The following is a 22,229-nucleotide window of genomic DNA, read 5'->3' as shown; positions in this document are numbered from 1 at the left end:
AGACTTTAAGCATTCGCCAACTGAATATGCCAAGGTTAATGGAATCCATGAGATTCTCTGTGGAGAAAGGAAGAATGCATAACGATAACGATGAGCATAAGGAGACGCCGGTGCCGCACCGAAACCAGAGGCAGGCAGCAGAAGCAGCGGCAGAGACTTAAGAGCAGCTCCGCCCCTCCCCCGATCCAGCAGGGTTCTATACCATACTAGATATCGGATCTGAGAAAGGTGTCAGTTGACTGTTTAATGCAGCTGAGATGATAGTGGCGGTTGTCTGGCTGATCCAAATGACATGCCTGCATTTTAGCATTGCATTGACTCTGATCTAAATGACTAGCCTGTATTTTGGCACTCATTACTACTTCCTGGGGAACCTCATGGCTGAAATTTTGTGTGTTGGCTTGGCTGCATATGTCAGGGCTCAAGGAGCATACCAGCTTTCGCTCCTTGACATATTGTCTTTATGAACTTCTAACATCAAAACCTATTGTCTGACTGGAATTTACTTTCTTTCATTTATTTTATTTTTATTTATTGTTTTCTCAGGTACTTTAGCTAGATTGTGAGCCTTCGGGACAGCTAGGGAAATCCAAAGTACCATTTTTATTTATTTTATTTTAATGTATCTTTAATCTATCTTCATTGTAAACCGCTTTGAACCTCACGGTATAGTGGTATATAAGAAATCAAATCAAGAATGTTGGCAAAAAATGTGAGCTAAACATGATTACACAAAGAGAAAGTTGCAGTGGTGTCTCTATCACAAACGCAAAGCCCGAGAGTTAGCTGCACATACCCCGAAAATAAGACCTAGTGCCTTTTTGGGGCCTAAAATTAATATAAGACATTGTCTTATTTTCAGGGAAACACGGTATTAAGCAATATTTTTTTTTCTTTTACTTAACTGACCCAGTACTTTGAACAACACTGCTTGAAACCGAAGCCTTCCTCATGTCCCCTCCTTCAGCGAAAGCATATGGGAAGCACAAGCCCTGGTTTCAGCAGCAAGAAATTCACGTTTATTTCAGGCACAAGCCACAGGTTTTGAATTGTAAAATCTGTTATTCAAATTGTCCATATAATGGAGACTTTTTTCTGGGTTGGAATTCTCTTGCTTACATTCAGAAGGTGACACTGGAAAACCACCTCGAGACCCCTCTAATCCCTGCTCAGGTTTCCCTTCCTGTTGCAATATCACAGACCCCACCATATCTCTCACTTCCTAGCAACTAAGGACCTCTGTGCATCTCGCAGGCTTCCTGTTACTGTTCTGTCCCCACACTCTACTCTGCAAGGTTCTTCTGTGTATTCAATGCTCTTACAAGCCAAAAATAAATCCAGCCACTACTATTTATTATTTCTATAGCGCTGAAAGGTGTACACAGCGCTGTATATGCTAACACACAATAGACAGTCCCTGCTCAGAAGAGCTTACAATCTAATTTAGACAGGACATTTCAGGGTTGGGGAGATTATAGTGGGTCTAGGTATCTGACAGCAGTGAGTGGGAGTTAAGAGTTGAAAGCAGTTTCAAAAAAATGGGCCTTTAGCTTGGATTTCAACACTGCCATGGATGGAGCACGACGTATTGATTCAGGAAGCCTGTTCCAAGCATACGGCACTGCAAGAAATAAGGGACAGAGTCTGGAGTTGGCAGTGGAAGAGGAGGGTACAGATAAGAGGGGCTTGCCCGATGAACGGAGATCATAGGGAGGCGCATAGGGGGAGATAAATGAAGCGAGATACTGGGGGGGCTTCAGAGCGAATTCACTTGTAAGTCAGCAAGATGAGTTTGGACTTTATTCGGATATGGATGAGGAGCCAATGAAGTCACTTGAGGAGAGGAGTAATGTGAGAATAGCAGCTCTCACAGAATATGAGTCGCACAGTAGCATTTTGAATGGATTGAAGAGGTGAGAGACCTGAGAGAAGTACGTTGCAGTAGTCTAAACGTGAGGTGGCAAGAGCGTGGACAAGGGTTTTGGTCGTGTGTTCAGAGAGAAGAGGACAGATTTTGGTAATATTATAGAGGAGGAAGTGACAGGATTTGGAGGTCTGTTGGATCTGAGCAGAGAAGGAGAGAGAGGAGTCAAAGATCACCCCAAGATTGCAAGCCGACAAGGCAGGGAGGAGGATAGCATTATCCACAGAAATTGAGAATGGCGAGAGGGGGGAGGCGGGTTCAGGTGGAAAGATAAAGAGTTCCGTTTTAGCCATAGTGAGTGTAATATGTACTTTTTTATTGCCATCCAGGGACTAGTTTCAAGACTACTGAAATGAATAGAATAGAATAAACCCTGAACACGTCTAAACAAATATCGAACTCTTGGATAAAAAGGGTGATACACAGGCTTGTTTTGCTTTTGTGCCTCCATCTTTGGCTTCCTCTGACAAAACTTCCTGTTTCCTGCGGGCAGAGAGGGAGGGATTCAGTGCAAGAGAAGCAACATATGCAGGCAAGTTCAAAGGACTGCCTGGGCAGGGGAGGGGTAGAGGGAATGTGATTAATGTCTAACAGTTTTTACCAGAAATTAACATTTTTAGTTTGTCAATCTGATAGTATATCTTGTCCAAATCCACATTCACTGTGGTGAGGCTTTCCTCTATTTCTCCCTTGAATACTCTCCCTGTTTCAGGCATTGTTGCAGTGTCCTCAATGGTAAAGACAGAGGCAAAGAATGAATTTAGCCTATCTGCAATTTGTTTGCCTCCTTGATGCACCCTTTTCTTCCTTGGTCGTCGAGAGGGCCTACTGCCTCTCTTGCTGGTTTTTTCCCTTTTATACAGTGGTGCCTCACACAACGAACTTAATTCGTTCCAGGAGCAAGTTTGTTATGCGAAAAGTTCGTTATGTGAAACGCGTTAAGCGCAGTGACTAACGACTGCCTGCAGTGCCTGCGCGGAAGGATGCAATACATCGGCAGCGATCGTGGAAGCTCGGGCGACTTCGTTGTGTGAAACGAAGTTCGTTGTATGAATCATGACATGAAGTTCGTTGTGTGCAGCGTTCGCTGTGCGAGGCGTTCTTTATGCGAGGCACCACTGTATATCTAAAAAAGGGCTTGAAGTTTTTGGCCTCTTGCGCTATCTTTTCCTCATAGACCTTTATGGCGTCTCTTACCGCCTTGTGACACTTTTTCTGGTCGACCTTGTGACAGTTCCAGGCCTCCGTTGTTTTTTCACGTTTCCATTTTTTAAACGAGTTCCTCTTTTCCCTCACTGCATCCTTCACCTCTTTAGATAGCCAAGCTGGTTCTCCTTTGTTCTTGTTTCTCCTTCCTTTGGATATCTGCGGAATGTAGAGATTCTGTGCTTCAGTGATGGTATTTTTTAGTAGGGACCATGCTTGATCGACCGTTTGGATTTTCTTGAGCTGTTTTTTAACCATGGCTCTCATGCTGTCATAATTCCCTTTTCTGAAGTTAAAGGTTGTGGTTTGGGTCTTGGTTGGTTTCCCCTTCCCGATGCCAATTTTAAATTTGATCATGCTGTGATCGCTCGTCCCCAGTGGGGCCGTGACTTCTACATCTGTTGTCCTTCCAGTTATGCCATTTAGGACCAAGTCCCCCCACCATTTGTTCTAGGAAGCAGTCCCCTATCGTTTCCAGAAACTTTGTTTCCCTGCCGCAGTTTTGAGGTTCCGAGATTCCAGTTTATCCCCGGAAAGTTGAAGTCCCCCTTGATCATTACGTTTCCTATTCTACATCCATGGTTGGCTTGTAAGACCCTCCAGTAAAGTCAGTTATTTATCCTGGTGACCAAAGAGATGGAGGAGAGGAGCTAAATCCCAGCTAGCTCAGAAAAGTTGACTCAACTGAAATCATTTTCAAGCCTTTGTGTCTGTGGTTCTCTGATGCGGTCTTTAGCTTTCATGTTGCTTCTTTTAGGAATTCTTTTCCAGACGTCTTATTTCTTTCATTTCTGTTGCCGCCATGCATTTGTTTCTCCATAGACTGTCTATCTACTTTTCAGCCTCCTAAATTGGATAGATTATCCTCTGATTTCTGTTATTAGGATTTGGGGAGTATATTTTGATGGTAATCTGTCTTTATTACCCCATGTTAACATGCTTATTAAAAAATCCTTTTGTCTCTTTTGGAAGGTGAGGAGGATTAGGAAATCTATGTAGTTTGAAGAACATCAAGATTGGTCTATTGGTTCAATCTCTAATTTTGTCTTTAATAGATTATTGTAATGTTATATTTTTGGATTATCCGAAAACATTATTGTGTACACTACAATCTTTGCAAAATACGGCAATCAGGCTGATATAGGGATTGAAGAAGGGACATAGGATTTCACCATATATGTTGAAGTTATATTGGCTGTCTAAGGAAGCTAGGATTAACTTTAAATGTTGTTTAAAAGACATCAAGGGGCTACAGCTGAAGAGATGCTTCCATTGTAAAACGATGCAAAAAAAAAATGGAGGATTTCATTTGAGACAAGATTTGTTCTTTCCCTGATATCAAGGGTATAAGACATACAAGAATGTGTAATTCAACACGAGCTGACCAAGCTGCTAAAATGTTAGAAACATGACCAGGTCAGATTTGTTCTTAAAACACTCTAATTTTTCATGTAAAGTTTTGATTTCCATTTGTCTGATTATTATGTAAACCGCTGTGAGCTTCTGGGAGGTATTGGCGGTTTACAAAGAAAGATAGGATTGTACTGTATTCACAACCTCTCCTCTCACCTTTTTCTCAACCCCTCTTTTCCCAGTAGCAAACCGTTACTCCCCATCTGTCACTTGTGTTCCCTCTGCCTGCTCTTCTTCCCCTCTCCCAGATCATGTCATCTCTCCTTTCCCGCTCTCCATACTACTATCAATTATTGCTAATATTATGTAAACCTCATAGATGCATCACAATGAGCGGTATTTCAAGAATAAATAAAACTTAGAAACATGACGGCAGATAAAGGCCAAATGGCTCATCCAGAGCATCCACTATCTCCTCCTCTCCCTATTGGCTAAGGCTCTTAACATTTGCATCTCCTCTTCCTATAGGCTAAGGCTCTTTACACCTACATTGTGAGGTCATAGAGCTTTATAGTTATAAGAACATAGAAACATGATGGCAGATAAAGGCCAAATGGCCCATCCACTATCTCCTCCTCTCCCTATTGGCTAAGGCTCTTAACATTTGCATCTCCTCTTCCTATAGGCTAAGGCTCTTTACACCTGCATTGTGAGGTCATAGATCTTTATGGTTATAGAAACTTGATGGCAGATAAAGGCCAAATGGCCCATCCAGAGCATCCACTATCTCCTCCTCTCCCTATTGGCTAAGGCTCTTAACATTTGCATCTCCTCTTCCTATAGGCTAAGGCTCTTTACACCTGCATTGTGAGGTCATAGAGCTTTATGGTTATAGAAACAGAAACATGATGGCAGATAAAGCCCAAATGGCCCATCCAGAGCATCCACTATCTCCTCCTCTCCCTATTGGCTAAGGCTCTTAACATTTGCATCTCCTCTTCCGATTGGCTAAGGCTCTTTACACCTGCATTGTGAGGTCATAGAGCTACAGCCTGAACACCCTGAGGTGGTGGGTTCAAGCCCACACTGCTCCTTGTGACCCTGGGCAACTCACTTAATCCTCCATTGCCCCAGGTACATTAGAGGGATTGTGAGGGAAAATGCTTGAGTAGCTGAATATATTAATGTAAATCATTCCCTGGGAGAGCAGTACAGAACATGGAAGAAATAGGTAGAAGACACTAGAGGCAGACGGTGCCTTTCGAGTCCACTATTTGCATTCTGCACGGGGACACACCCAGCCCAGTACAATCCACTCCAGGGTCCAGCTCTCTCTGGGCCAGACCCCTAACCGAGTCAGGTGGGTGGAAAAGTGGCAGCTGGTGTTTTTTGCCTGCTCCCTCCTCCCTCTCCTTCCTGCCCAGCCTCCAGCAGGTGGTCCCTACCGCCCTCTCCCAGCCCTGCCTGCCTTCTGTCAATATTTGCCCTGCGACGAGCGCTAGCTGGGCGCGCTCTTAGCCCCTCTTGCTGTGGCTGCGCGCTATATAAGCGCGGGCGCGGAGCTGCTGCCCAGCCAGTGTGCGGGTGGCGCCAGGTGAGGCTCAGCTGAGCTGCTGCTCCCGCTGCCAACGCGGCACAGCCGGGCACTCCCTGCTTCCCTTTCTCTTTTTCTCCCTGCCACAGGTGAGCGGACCGGACCGGAGCGGAGCGGACCCAACTCTGCGCTTGCCTCACGCCGAGCCAGACGCGCAATGCCTTCAATGCGCGCTTTGTTCGTTCGGCTCGCGTTAAGCAGGCTCAGCATGGCAGCCGGCCCCTATAGGATCCATACCGGGCGCCCTCTGGCTGCAGCACCAGCTTCCAGGGGTAACCGTATATTCTCCACAACTCTGCCTTCTCTAGTCTATCATGTCTTTGCCTGGCAGCCCTTTAGGGATCTTGCTTTCACTCCTGAACCAGGAAACCTGGGACAGTGCTAGAGGAAGGGGTGCAAGCGCCCCCCCCCCCCCCCGGGCACTGCGCTCCCACCTCCAAGACAAACCACCAGTTAAGGTCTGCAGAAGTCCTGTCTCGGTGGGAGAGAGTAGTTGAAGCAGTGCTTTAGATTGGGGGGGGGGGGGGAGGGGGGAATTGCATGTTCTGTTCTCTCAGTTTCCAGAGCCCCCAGGGACAGGGGGGCACTTTGGTCTAGAAGTTAGCGTCAGTATGTGACAGGCTCTGGGGGTGCTGCCATTTCTTTGGGGTTTAGCACCCCCACTCGTTTTTCTCTGCACCCGGGTGGCATCTCCCACCTCCCCTCAGACCCTTCACTCCTTGGGATCACTTGGGGAACATATTTCCCTGTGAGGGAATTTGCATGTTCATTTCAGCAACATTCAAATTTCAGAGGAGCTGTGCGGTTGGGCTGGATGGGGGGGGGGGAGGGGGGTTCTGTACTGGGATCAGAACATGGTTTTAAAAAAACCCAACCCAGGCAGAATTACCGCAGCCAAGTGCACACATCCCTTGTGAAACACGGGCTGCGCTTATATCCTGCAGCTTCCAGGATCCTGCAATCATCCCGGGAACAAAGTGTGAAAGCCAAAAGCTTATGACCTGCACAATTTTTAGGTTTCTCCCCCCACCCCAGCCTTCATTTTTATTGATTTGGAAAGTTTCTATAGCGTCTAATTCCTGCATCAGGTCATTCTATACCTCTGCTTCTTCTCTATACTGTCTCTCTAAATCAGCTTTTAAGAGTGACTGTTCTATACCACGCTGTATACTTCTGTGACTATGCGTGGATGGATGTGGGGAGTGTGTGGTGCAGTGGTTAGAGCCTCAGCACCCTGAGGTTGTGGGTTCAAATCCCACACTGCTCCTTGTGACCCTCTTTGCCCCAGGTACATTAGAAAAAGTGTGAGCCTGCCAGGACAGATAGGGGGAAATGCTTGACTATAAGTGGTATCTAAAGGCTCTGTAGCTCCCGCTCTGTTTAGTAAGAGACTGTAGGGGTGAGCCACACCGAATACTTTCTACTCTGCTCTCTGGCGTAGGTTCTTTTGTCATTAAACACATAGAGGAGAGGAACGTGGAGTACAGATAATTCCAAATTCGAAAATGGCTCCACTGTCGCATTACTAACAGTGCCCGTGGTCTTTTGTAATATGTATTCTATACCACTCATTTGAATATAAGAATAGTGTACTGGGTCAGACCCATGGTCCATCTAAGCCAGTATCCTGTGGTCAATCCAGACACAAGTACCTGACAGAATCCCCCCAAATAGCAAGATTCTATGCTACCAATCCCAGGCATTAATAATAATAATAATAATAATAACAGTTTATATACCACAATACCGTTAAGTTCTATGCGGTTTACAGAAGATTAGTGGGGTACAAGTTGAGTTAACTTAAGGGATGTGGGAACAATGGGGAGAAAGGGCAAGAGAGGGGAAGGAGGGAAGTGGGTCAGCTGTCTAGGTATTTCAGGAATAGGTGAGTTTTGAGGCCTTTTCCATGTCTATCCTAATAGCAGATTATGAACCTTTCCTCCAGGAACGTGTCCAAACCTATATGAAAGCCACAATGGGCCTCCAAGAATTGATTGACATCCAAGTTTCTTGAGAGACCCACCTAGAGAGGCCAAATGAATGACACGATGTTTGCTACTTTGCTGCTCTGCCTGTCTGAGTTGGATTTATCAACCGATCTTTCAAGGAATCTCTTGATTGTATCACTTATGCTGATGACCCCTGACAAAGGCCTATGTTGGTCCCTCAATAAACTGGGATGTCAGCCCCATTCTTGGAGGCCAATTGTACTGGTTTGGATTGGCTTTGGTCTCCCTTTCTTCTGTTTGCTGCAAATCTTTATTAAACCCAGATACGCTAAACGCTGTTACCAGTTCTAGAGCTTATTTGTTCATTGAATAAAGAAATCATTTCTCCTATTTGTTTTATTGTGTGAGGAATTGGTAGCCAGTGTAAATCATGGAACAATAGATCCTGTGCCTTGTTCAGGACTCTTTCTAATCTGATCAATTCCTTTTTAGGAAGATCCAAACATTTCGTATTGGATTAGTCCAGATAGGACTGTAGCCCTGCAGGGTTTCTTTCAAATCATGCTCTGCCAAGTACCGTCGCAGTTGGCGAATCAGCCATAACCTAATGAAAGATTTCTGAACAACTGCAAAAACCTGCTTTTCAAGTATATGGAAATAAACAATTTCAATACCCAAACTGTGAAAACTGTCCCGTAATGGCTTCTTTAGATCCTGGAAGGAGCTCCAGTCCCACAGAGGTCCTTGAGCCCTCTCACTACTTACCCAAAGAATCTGAGTCTTTGCAAGTTACGAGGGGCCACTGAAAAGTCTCCATCCAGGGCTATGTCTAGCAATTTTCCACTTTTTTCGTTCCGTATTTTTCCAACGGAATGAAAAAGGTGGAAAATCACTGGACTAAGTGTATAGCCCTCGATGGAGATTGCCCCAGCTTTGCTGGTTGGGCTGAGAACTTTTCTCGCCCCTCACACCAGTCAACCAAGTCAGAATGCCAAACAGTCACTTAACCTAGAACAGATGCTATTGAGATCATAAAGTCCTTGTGATCCCGAGGGCTGCAAATAAACTACAGTCAAGGATGGGGAGTTCCGAGGGAGCCACAACAAATTAGCCAACTTTCTGAACAACAGACAACCATTTACTCTTGGTCAAAAATCCCTCAAACCAATGGAGCCCATCAAACCCCTCAATAGCAAAGCATGACCAACAAGATCGAAAGGTAGGTACATAGGAATGTGGTTTTCTCTGCACAAAGCATCCCCACGAGAAAAGGTAGACTGCGGCAGGCTGTGAATGGCCAGGGGGGGGGAGGGGGAGAATATCGAGACCCCCTCAGTTCATTTTTAGGAATCCCTGAAAATGGACTTCTGGTTACAGCTCCAGTCAAAGCTAACTGAAAACAAAAGTCAAAGCTTGTGCAACAACAAATATAGACACACAATTTCAGAAGTGTTTTGCACGACTCCTGAACTGGCCACAGTTCGTCTCTGAGGTCCTTGCCATCTTTCTGCTGTATCTGTTCACAGACTGGGTCTATGAGTGGTAAGCTTTGTGTTTTGCTCTGCCGGTCGGCGATATTAAAGATAGAGGTTGCAGAGGGAGAGGGGGGAGACAAAGTCCACCAGAGCAAGGAAAGATATAGTAATGAAAGGGTTAATGTTATAAAGCTTTTTCCATGTGTAAAGACTTCTGTAGAAGTGCAGAGCTGCCTACGTGTGTAAAACGTACATGCACAGAAAGCATGAGCCTGCTGTTATGCGATCTGCTTTCGGCGTTACCGGGGGCGCAGTTTGGGACGACAGAGGCAAAATGTCGCTGTACATAGCTGCATTATAAAATATTCAAGTACACACTTACTCCCTAGTTCTAGAATCGTGCACGCCCATTTTCACGCGTGGTGCACAAGATATAAAATGCTACCAGTTACGCGCGTAGCCTAATTGTTAAAAGTAGGTGGTAATTGGCATTCACTGGTTGATTGGCTATGTGTAACTTCGTTTGATCATGCTTTATAACCTAAGCGTGAAATTTCTTTGGTGGACCACTGCTAGGAGTATGGATGTGTGTGTGGGGGGGGGGGAGGGGGGAGAGGGGGGGTCATGGGCAGATTGGGGCATGCTGAGCACTTACGCACTAAGGTTATAGAATACTGTCAATCTAATTGTTAAAGCAGGTGGTAATTGGCATTCACTAAGAATAACTGGCTACAGGCGGCACTGATTGGCATTCATTAGCATATTCTTAGTGTGTAATTTCTTTGCTGACCACTAGAAGAGGTATGGATGTGGGTGGGGAGTAGGGAGTGGGCAGGTCGGGAGGGGGGGGGTGCACAAGCAGCAGCTGTTGAGCGTAAGTAATTGCTCACACCTGAACTGAGGTGCAGCTTGTTGCTGTACTCGAGTGCTCGATGTTCAGAAACCCTTTGAGAAAACCCCCTTAGGGACCAAATAGCACCAAAAGATTATGGACCAGAAGATCGGATGTAAGAACATAAGAATTGCCGCTGCTGGGTCAGGCCAGTGGTCCATCGTGGCCAGCCGTCCTGAGTCTAGCCTTACCTGCGTACGTTCCGCTTTGTAGATTAATAATTGAAAACCATCATCTTCAAAATGCCTTCACTACAAGGACCCCATAAGACCCCTGAGGAAGGCATTTTGATTTTGCTGAAACACGGCCTGTGTTGGGTCGTTTGTATTTTCTACATTCTTTGATTTCTACTTGTGACTCTATACACCCTTGATTATTGTTTTTAAGTTTTTTGGACGCTTATTAACATCCGATCTTCTGTTCCACGATCTTTTGGTTTTTTTGCTGCCTCCATTTATGCACCTTGAGGTTTTGCAGTTCTAGCCCTGCTCTATAATGGAACCAAAGCCCATACGTTCTGTGATAGAACTTGGGTCCATTATAGAATACTGGCATAATGCGGATATCGGCACGCCTATCATTCAGGTGCTCGCATTTTTGCTGGCATCCAGATGCGGCAGGGATGCGCAAAACTAACAGAATTCTAAGTTACGCATGTGAGCGCAAGTCCCGCCTAGGTTGCGTCCAAGCCCCACCCCTATGTACGCCCCTCTTGCAAATGCTGTAGGCATAGGCCTGGATTTTCTAAACGGCATTGATTTTATAGGTGCCCAAGCGCAGTAGAAAAAGCCCTTTAAACTATGCTTTTATCTAAGTTTCGAGGTGCCAGAATCCCTCCTCCCTCGGCACTTTAGACTGCCTAACGCCACTGTAGGCGCGCCCACGATGGTAATAGAGTTAGGCAGCCTATAGCCCCCATGGAGGCACGATCCACATCAAAGGTAGGTGCCGGAAATGTGGGCCTGGAAAACCCTGGCCTACAATTCCGGCACCTTCCTTTGCAGGAGGTGTGGTTCTGTAACCGTCACCATCGCATGATTGACATGCGATTGGCGGACGTCAACAACGGCGCCACTTAGAGATTCTGTCCCATAGTGCGTATTTACATTGTAGCAGTTAGGTAGAATAGTGGCATTTAAATGCAGATGTGCATCCATCACACGTCTCTGCCATTATTCTAACCATTCAACTGCGTAACGAAAAGGCCTGCTTTTTGTTTGAATTTGTTTATTTATACCAGAGGTCTCAAAGACCCTCCTTGAGGGCCGCAATCCAGTCGGGTTTTCAGGATTTCCTCAATGAATATGCATGAGATCTATTTGCATGCACTGCTTTCATTGTATGCTAATAGATCTCATGCATATTCATTGTGGAAATCCTGAAAACCCAACTGGATTGTGGCCCTCGAGGAGGTACTTTGACACCTCTGCACTAAATGCAGGCTCTAAATCAGGGGTCTCAAAGTCCCTCCTTGAGGGCCGCAATCCAGTCGGGTTTTCAGGATTTCCACAATGAATATGCATTGAAAGCAGTGCATGCACATAGACCTCATGCATATTCATTGGGGAAATCCTGAAAACGCGACTGGATTGCGGCTCTCATGGAGGGACTTTGAGATCTCTGATTTATACCATGCCTTTCCCAAGGCGGGTTACAACGGAGTACATACACAAACAGAATCACATACAGCACAACAAATCGAACATGAATAAAACATAATAGTGATAATGTAAATCCTCCTAATATTACAAAGAGGCTACCAGCGCCTTGCATCAAAAAAGCCCAGATTTCATCTTACAGAAGAGGTATTTCTTCAACATTTTCTTAAAACTGCTGTCGTAAATGGCCCAGAAGCTTATTCCACTCCCGAGGACCCGCACTCGAAAACATGCGAGCTCTAGACGCAGCCAGACGCAGCTGTTTCACTGTCGGAATATGTAGCTCATCGTGAGTCTCCGAGCACAACATGTGTTGCGGTTCGTATGGCAGAATGATATCCATCAAATGTTTCGGTGCCTTGTGTATACAAAGATGCACCATGACCAGTAATTTATACAGGATTCGATGTTCTAATTTGAACCAAGTCCACAGAAAGACAAATGAATGAAGGTCAGTTTTTTGTGTTTTTTTTTAGTTCAAAAAGTTTTATTGATTTTATAAAAGATGAAATACAAAGCCAACAATATGCGAACTCCAACAAGGAGCACATTATAACAATGTCATTAACAAATGTGAAGTGCATCCACAGTGGAATAATAGTCATAAATGATTGAATGCATCAGAAATAAAATAGAAGTTGAGAAGACATTAGTTCAGGAAAAGGAAATAAGACATAATAGGTGCAAGTTCTAACAATGTACCAGAGTAATCAGTTTAAATGATCCAAGCATAAAATAAAGAAATTGACATAAACAATATTAAATGAAACATGGTAAAACCAGAGAGGTGCCTGAAATGAAAAGACTAAGGGTGAGGCAAGATACAAATTATACTCATGAGTGCAGTAGTCAAGGGTCTGATCTACAATATTCAAGCAATGGGGACCAAATTTTTGCATAAGAGGACATGGAATTATTGCGTTCAGCAAAATGACATTCATATTTCACGAGGAGACAAATTGAGCTCCACCATTGATTGACATGTAGTTTAGTGGAATCTTTCCAATTGTGGAGAATAGTGGAGAGAGCAGTGAATAAAAGTATAATTAACAACCGTTCATGAGTAATGGATAAAGGGGAAGAGAGTATCGAAGAGCCATTAAACAATAAGTCAAAGGAAAACGCATCGGTAATTTGCAAGATACGGGCAATTGTAGACCATACATTCGACCAGAAAGATGAGACATATGTACAGGAGTAGAGCATATGAAGTAAGGAGCCATCAGATGATTTACAGGTCCAGCAACAACCATCGTATGACCGGTTTATTTTGGCTGATTTCGCAGGAGTCCAAAAAGCCCTATGGTACAGGAATATAGCTGTTTGTACGTGTGAGGCTGATCGAAGTGACTTCAGTAATTTAGGCCACATGAGTAGCCACGATTGTTCGGTGAATGATGTATGCAATGAGGCATCCCATTTGGCTATGGTATCATGGGGAGGTGTAGTGGTGTGAGATTGGATATACTTATACCACTTAGATGTCTGACCTTTCACAGTGGAGTAGGTAAGAAAAAGATTAGGTAAGTCAGGAGGATCAGCAAGAGAGGTGGGAGACGGAAAGGCAGATTTGAGGCTATGATGAAGCTGAATCCAGAGGAAGTATTGAGACTGAGGGATGTGGTATCTGACCATGAGATCGGAAAAAGAGAGCCATTGGTCATTCTGGAGAAGATGATGAATAAACCAAATTCCCTGCTGTTGCCCTCTCTTCCACGCCACTATCTCCTTATTAATTGTGATCCGAGGATTGTTCCAGACCGGAGCTGACGAAGATTCTGCCCATAGAATCAACGTAGCAAATCGCCAACCATGTACTCAGGAGGATGGGATTAGCTTTTAAATAAGAAGTTAGAGGCATACAAGGGACATGTTTAAGAGAAAAAGGATCCGTCAAGATGACTTCGAGTTGTAGCCAGATGGGATTGACGGACGTCGGATTAGATTCCTGCCAAAGAGAGCCCTGCGACATTAAGAAGGCCATGTGGTAGCTTCTGAAGCAAGGAAAATTAACACCCCCACAGTCACGAGGGGATTTCAATTTTTTAAGCGCAATTCTGGGTTGTTTTCCCTGCCAAAGAAAATCCACAAGGAGTTTCTCCATACGGGCGTAAACATTGTGAGGAAGGAGTATGGGAAGCATGCTGAGAACATAGTTTAGTTTAGGGACGATCATCATCCTAATGGTAGAGAGACGGCCAAACCAAGTGAGGTTGAGCGGAGACCATTTGCGCGTACATGTAGAGATAAGATGTTCGGTGTTAAATTTTGAATGTGGGGGGATAGTGTCTCAGAATACCACTAAAGGGATCATGATAACTTTCACCCTTAATTTATGAGACACTATCCCCCACATTCAAAATTGTCTTTCTGTGGACCTAGTTGTGTTGGCAAATTGATTTTTCACTTTATATACTAATTTTAACCAATTCAAAGATATACAGTACTCCCCTGAAATTTGCAGGGGTTACGTTCCAGGAACCCCTGTGAATTTTGAAAAACCGCGAAGACGGGTTTTAGGCAGGGGAGACAGGAGAGGACAGCTGGAGAGGGCAGCCGGAGCGCCGGCGAGTGAAGGAAATCACTTGCTGTATGTCCCGACCGCCTCTTCCTGTACCAAAGTCGGGCCTCACCAATCAGGAGATGCTTTGACATGCAGTTTCTGATTGGTGAGGCCCCACTTTGGTACAGGAAAAGGCGGTCGGAGCATACAGCGAGTGATTCCCTTCACTTGCCGGTGCTCCGGCTGCCCTCTCCTGCCCGGTCGGAAAATACCGCGAATGACCTGGACCGCGAAGCACTGTATAACATTCTGTCACATGATCAGTCTTAATCGAAACAGAGCTGGCGCAATCGCGTTCTGGGCTACCTGCAGCGCATGCAGTACTGATGCTGGTATACCCAGAAACACCAAATTGCAGTAGTCTAAGCACGATAATAGCACACTCTGCAAGACAGCCCTAAACACAGAGGCAGACAAATATGGGCGCGAACTACAAAAATCCCTTTTTTACCACTGAATGTCAGACAAGAGTCTAATAAAACCCCTAAGGATATTGCAACAGTAGTGCCTAGGTCGATTTTTATCAATGAACGAACAAAACATCTAACCTCCGTTTTATGAACAGTCCAATTATTAAGTTGTCCTTCAGAGTACAAAGAAACAATTACATTATCTTTGCAACAGGCGTAAATTTCTGCATCCGTATTTGGTTCTAACAGTCTCTAAAAGGCACATAAAGCCGCCTTTGTTTCCCTTATCTAGCCACAAAACAAAGGCTTTTTTGAACTTCTGCTATAAAACCTTCTCCCTTTCCTCTCCTGCTCATCCTCAGCCACCTCCTGTGTCTTGTACTCTCCCGTGGAAATAGGTTCAGGAGATGGCGAGCAGTGCGTCCTCCAGTCCTCAGCTTAGACTCCGCTCCAGGATTTCGTGACAGCACTGGCCCCGGGACAGGTGCAAAGCACCGGCTGACCTTCTCTGGCTTGTGTGGGACGTGGATGACAAGCTCTGATAAAAGTGACAGATTGGATGATAGGAAAATGTCATCCAGGAGAGAAGAGTCTCCTGTTTTTCTGCATTCAGGCCTGGCTAATCTCATTACGTGGCAGAGGAAGTCTGCAGAGGTGGCCTTCTAAAGGGACTGATAATGCTGAAAGACTACTGGATCATTTCCCCTGGCCCTAAGTCGCAAGCAGGCTGCGTGCATAGAATCTGGGGTCAGCTTGCTTCTGCATCTCCGACTCTTTGATTGTAAGCTCTTCTGAGCAGGGACTGTCTATTTAATGTCAAAAGGTACAGTGCTTCGTATGCCTTTTAGCGCTATAGAAGTGTTAAATAGCCAGAGCTAGGACCCTGAACCCTGGATCACCACTTTATTTGTCTCATTAAGAGCCCAATACAGAAGGCTTCCGGAACAGCTGTGCACGAATGCCATCAGAAAGTTACCTGTATTCTATTTTTGTGCACGGAAAACTTGTGACTAATGAGGGAGGATGTGCTGGGAGCGTCCACGGATTCTTGTGCGCATGTCCAAAAGAAAACAGCACATATTGGTCCTTCTTCTCGAAATATGAGCCTTACAAGCAATTTTGGTGAGGCTCAGATTTAGGCGTAGAAGAACAGGCGCCGATGTGCGCTTTCACGGTTTTGTTCAGACATGCGCACATGTCTGTAACCTCTTGTCTCCCTTTGAACCTTGCAGGGGCTTCCGTCAGGTGGCAAAAGGAGACAAAGCCAGCAGGTAAATCTCAAACACCGCGACCCCTTCAACACAGCCCTAACCTGGTGAAAAAATGATCCCGGTAACCGTGCATCGAAAGTCCCGGCTGAGCTCTCTGCATTTCTGTGGAACACACAATGGCCTCTTTTGAATGCAATGTGCAATTGTGTATTCTGCATGTAACTATTCGTAACTCCACAGACCGGTGATAGCTTTCTGCATTGGCTTCTCAAGAAGGAAAGCGGCCTAAAGTCAGTGACGTGACACCCCTGAGCAGTGCTCAGAGCTCCTGCTCTCTGACCCAGGGATCAGATATTCATTGGGCAAGCTACACCAGTGCTAATGCTGGCGGGCTGGTTTTAATTCTGAAGCAGTAAACCAGATTCCCTGCTCACTAGAGCTTACAATCTAATTAAAACAGGACAAATAGGATTAGGGAATTATGGAAATTCCTTGTACAAACTGATTTAGAAGGAGCTGGGATTAAAACTGAGGCAGGACCATGCAGAGAAGAGGCCTGAACCAACTCATATTCCAGACCTCCTCCTGAATGTTCTTCCAATGGGAATGCAGCTTTACCTGTACACAGAGACTGAACTAGTAACCTTTTTACATAGGGTTAACTGGATGGACTTTCCAAAACCCAGTGTTTGTCATACGCATCCACGCATGCTCCAGGCCCTCCAGACACAGCCAGAGATGTAGCAACGAAAGGCGGCATTCTGGGGGGCGGGACTGGAGGGCAGAACTGGACGGGGCTGGAGGTAGAATGGGGCGGGGTTGTGTGTTCAATGTTTTCTTTTTTAAAATATGGTAACCCTAATCTTACACCCACTCAGACTGTAATAGTGAGCACATCACACATATAATCAAAGACTTAAGAATATAAGAATAGCCTTACTGGGCCAGAACATAGGGCCATCATGACCAGTATCCCGTTCTCACGGTGGCCAATTCAGGTCCCTAGTACCTGGCCAAAACCCAAGGAATAGCAACATTCCATACAGATACTCAAAGAATAGAAAGATTCTGGAATCCCAGAGAGTAACAAGATTCTAGAATCCCAAAGAGTAGCAACATTCCATACAGAATCTCAAAGAATAGCAAGATTCCGGAATCCCAGAGAGTAACAAGATTCTAGAATCCCAAAGAGTAGCAACATTCCATACAGAATCTCAAAGAATAGCAAGATTCCGGAATCCCAGAGAGTAACAAGATTCTAGAATCCCAAAGAGTAGCAACATTCCATACAGAATCTCAAAGAATAGCAAGATTCCGGAATCCCAGAGAGTAATAAGATTCTAGAACCCCAAAGAGTAGCAACATTCCATGCTACCGATCCAGGGCAAGCAGTGGCTTCCCCCATGTCTTTCTTTAAAACAGACTAAGAACTTTTCCTCCAGGAATTTTCCCAAACCTTTCTTAAACCCAGCTACGCTGTCCGCTCTTACCACAACCTCTGGCAATGCGTTCCAGAGCTTAACTATTCTCTGAGTGAAAAATGTTTTCCTCCTGTTGGTTTTAAAAGTATTTTTCTGTAACTTCATCGAGTGTACCCTAGTCTTTGTAATTTTTGAAAAAGTAAAAAATTGATTACATTATACCTGTTCTACACCACTCAAGATTTTGTAGACATCAATCACATCCCCCCTCCCAAGATGTGTCTTGGGCAATGCTGTTTATTTGCAGAGCATGCACTACCTGGGTAAATAGCTTTAAATATTGGGCTCTTGATTTTTCATATAGCAATTGCCAAAATATAGGGTTACCATATGGCTTCAGAAAAAGGAGGGTGGATTGAGACATCCAGGCTTTCCTTTGTTTGCTTTCAATGGAAATAAAACCCGGATGTCTCAATCCGTCCTCCTTTTTCTGGAGCCATATGGTAACCCTACCAAAATGTATCTGGTTTTTGACATTTACATCTGCTATTTTTCCTACTTTTTAAGGGTATTCACAGCTGCTTCTCTTTTCTCTGGTCTTTCCCTGGATACAGAATCTGGCCTCTTGGGATTTCTGTGCTTCGTTTATAGTGACTTATTCTATAATTGGGGGGGGGGGGGTTTGTCTGTGTCCTGTGTGTGTGAACTTATTGACTGTCCCTTCAATTCAAGCATTCTATTATTCCAGAAACACAATCTTCTCCATCACTGCCCCTACCCTCTGCAACGCCATGCCAGCCTATCTTTGCCATGAAAACGCGCTTGATAAACTCAAAACCTATGTGTTTCAGGACGCATACCAAAGCACAAGAAGAAATTCTTTTTCCAGCTACAGCCTTCCTGTTATGAGAACCGCTTCTAAGAAGCCACACCCCTTCCTTTCCATTATTTTTAGTTCACGATATAATTATTAATCTTCCTCCCCCAAGGTCCTCCCGTACCTGTTTATTGCCATGTCTTCGTCTTAACATAGTAACATAGTAGATGATGGCAGATAAAGACCCAAATGGTCCATCCAGTCTACCCAACCTGATTCAATTGACTTTACCCCTCTTCTTTTATTTTTAATTTCTATGTGATTGCTTTTAACATTGTAAACCGACCAGATACATGTCGATGGTTGATCTATCAAATTGTAAATAAACTTGAGGACAGGTATTTTGTTAGGATTGAATGTCTATAAAGTAGAAACCTGTACAGTGCTGCGTAAGTCTGGTAGCGCTTTAGAAATAATTTATAATATAGTATAGTAATGTTCTATTCATTTATTTAATTCAATTTATATCCCGTCCTCGCCAAGGAGCCCGGAAAGGGTTACAAGGTAACAAACATAAAAACAATTCAAGACACCTAATTAACAACAAGGAACAGAAGACTTAGGGCTCCTTTTACTAAGCTGCGTTAGGGCTTTAATGCGTAGAATAGCATGTGCTACAATGCCGCGTACGCTAGACGCTAACGCCAGCATTGAGCTGGTGTTAGTTCTAGCTACCTAGCGCGGGGTTAGAGCACGTTGATCTGCTGCGTGCACACCTTAGTAAAAGGAGCCCTAAGGTGACAGGGTACCGTGAGATGTTCTGGATTCTACTACCTACCGAAAACCAAAAAAACCTCTGTGGAGTGACGGTGTTCCTAAATTGACTTTATTTGAAAGTATCAAAGTTCCAAAGGTCCACTGAAATCATCCACATAAAATAATTCCATCCACATAAAAGTAAATCATCCACATAAGAACCTTAAAGGACCTAGTCCGCTAGGGATACAGGACCCAACACGGTCCGCGTTTCGACAAAAAGTCTTCTTCAGGGGTCCCTGTTTCCCACGTATTCCCCTTTATAGGACCCCCAGGGACCCCTGAAGAAGACTTTTTGTCGAAACGCGGACCATGTTGGGTTCTGTATCCCTAGCGGACTAGGTCCTTTAAGACTCTTATGTGGATGATTTCAGTGTACCTTTGGAACTTTGACACTTTCAAATAAAGTCCATTTAGGAACATCGTCACTCCACAGAGTTTTTTTTTTTGTTTTCTCTGGATTTTCTTCTTTGTGGATATTTTGGGGTCAATTCCTTTAGTTTTTTTCTACTACCTACCGCAATGTTTACAGAGCTGCCTCTCCCTAGGTTGGCCCTTTTTGTATCACTCCAGGAAGTTGGTGCTATTACGGTAAGGCAGATTTGATCGATAGACCCTGAGTGACTTTTGGAGGATCTTCTACTACTTCACAATCTATCTGGATTGATAGAACTAAGCATTGGTACTGCTCATATTGCAAACATGTTTGGCAACTCAACTAAAGCCATTTGGCAACCTGATAGGCAAATCATTTAATGGTTGCCAGTAACTACCTGATTGCCACTACACTGCTGCCAAACATCACTATTTACAAGGTCAACAGGATGGTCCTAGACTCGTGGGGGTGGGAAGATTTTATTGATTTATTTGAAAGATTTATAAACGCCTACAATCAAAGCGATGTACAAAGTAACCTAGAAAATAGAATGAGAACCCAGAAGTGTTTGGTGTAGGCGCTTGCATAGATTTCCAGAAACCTGGGACCGAGTTTAGGCACCTTTGGGTGGGCACTGTTGATTTTGTGGTGTTTCAGGTTTACTCTGTTCACTTCTACAGCAGAGAAATGCTGCATCGTCCCCAGATAAGTACAAGTTACATATGATGCACTATATGGGACTACACTGGGGTTATGATGCTCTAAATATCACGTTGACTTCAATTTGAGCACGGAGCTTATTTATTATATACCATATAAAGTGGACTTTTTAATACAATACATAGAGCCTGACTGTAATAGTTTATTTAAAATTTGATAAAACGCTTTACAATATATTTCAAAGCGTTGTACAATTAAAATGAAAAATAAATAATGGGCAAAGACAACAGAAGGACAGACAATAGAAGGACAGACATACTAAGGTGGGGAGGAGGAATAAAACAAAAGGGAAGTGTGGAAGAAAATAAAAAAAATTTTTAAAAATTAAAAACAGAGGGAAAAAACGAAGGGAAAGGATAGGGAAGAATTTTAAAATTGATAAGAAACAAAGGTGAATTGGTATTGTATTTATTTAATGTGTGCAGCATTATTATTATTTTTTCCACATATTTCCCTGGACTGCGGAGAACAAACTCTAAGACACTGGACAAAGAGACCAGGATCATTACAAAATAAAAAGCTGGTCTAAGTCGGAGCTAGTCATGTTCTGTCCAAAACACACGGATCATTACCCAAAATATCCAACCCACAAAATTGTCAATCAAAAAGAAAAGGGGGTATGAAGGATAATTAATACAAAAATGATTTTAATAAATTTTATTTTTATTTTTATTGAGAGCCTGACTTCTTGGTTATGAAACAATCTATTATTACTAATAACCCATACTTATCATATAAAACCGTATTTTAAGCATATCCTTTTACCCTAATGTATAAATAAATTCATCAAATTTAACTTAAGAGGCTGAAGTATCATAATGAATGCAATATTCTCAGTAAAGAGACCTCTTATAAGTTAGATGTTATTTCGAGTCTTCATCCTGAATGCATGTGATGGAATCATTTACTTCAAACCTCCTTCCTACCTCTAAAGATTTTTGTTTTTTATATTTAATCAGTTAATTTAATTGAAAAACTATCAACTAGCTGACTGAGAGTGCATAATTTAATTTCTTAACTTTAAATAGCTTTATTAAGCTTATCAAAATGTTAATACGTTTGGTGATTCTCTAAAATTCTATTAATCCAAAATGTATTAAAGTGTATCAAAGAAAGAAGAACAGCAACACTTATCTTAGTGGCTTCCCATCCCAAACCAACGTTGGTGGGTTGTCAACTACCGACGCTCAAACTGTTTTAGAGCGTTCCAGCTATCAACTAGCCTTCATCGGGGGACAGTTTCTCAACCTTGTTGTTGTGATATGGGCGCCCCAATGGAAATGTCCTATATAAAGGTTCCTACTGAGCACAGCATCCATATTGTCCCCTGAGACAGAGAAACCCACATTTTTTTTGGCAACGCCCAACGAAAAGATAAAAGAAAACACGATCCATGTGAGCGGGCGAGAGTACAACATTGAACAATCTATGAAAATATTGGGTGTAACTCTCGACAAACATCTGACTCTGGAAAAACCTATAGATCTACTTTTTCAGAAATGTATCTTGGTTTTATGGAAGCTCTGCACTGTTTTTTGACGAACCTTCGTTTCGTTTGCTGGTGCAGACAAACATTTTCAGTATTCTAGATTATTGTAATATTATATATTTAGGGGTTTACAAAAAAATACTCAAAAAACTGAGACTGGTTCACTTTATCTTTGGACTAAAAAAATGGAAACACATCAGCCCTTTTTGTCCAAAACTTCATCGGTTGCCAGTGGAGTCCAGAGTCCTGTTCAAGTTTTCCTGCATTTGTTACAAAACAGTTTTGGGGATGCTACCAGATTATCTTGCTTCTCAGTTTTCTTTGAACACAGAGAATAAATCGATTTAATTACCCT

General features: G+C 43.6%; 1 protein-coding gene across 1 annotated transcript in view; it reads left to right on the top strand.

Moving 5' to 3' along the window:
* Positions 1 to 6,078: 6,078 nt before the first annotated feature.
* CRYBA2 (crystallin beta A2) overlaps positions 6,079 to 22,229 on the top strand; it is an 87,395-nt gene continuing 71,244 nt past the window's right edge. Inside the window, exon 1 of the mRNA XM_033946329.1 lies at positions 6,079 to 6,349. The gene's annotated coding sequence lies outside the window, so the exon portion shown is untranslated. The remainder of the gene's footprint in view (positions 6,350 to 22,229) is intronic.

Source organism: Geotrypetes seraphini, chromosome 5 (genome assembly GCF_902459505.1).
Source record: "Geotrypetes seraphini chromosome 5, aGeoSer1.1, whole genome shotgun sequence".
In the NCBI taxonomy this organism is placed as follows: domain Eukaryota; kingdom Metazoa; phylum Chordata; class Amphibia; order Gymnophiona; family Dermophiidae; genus Geotrypetes; species Geotrypetes seraphini.
The sequence above is the reverse complement of the archived record's forward strand: the minus strand, read 5'-3'. Positions and strand labels throughout refer to the sequence as shown.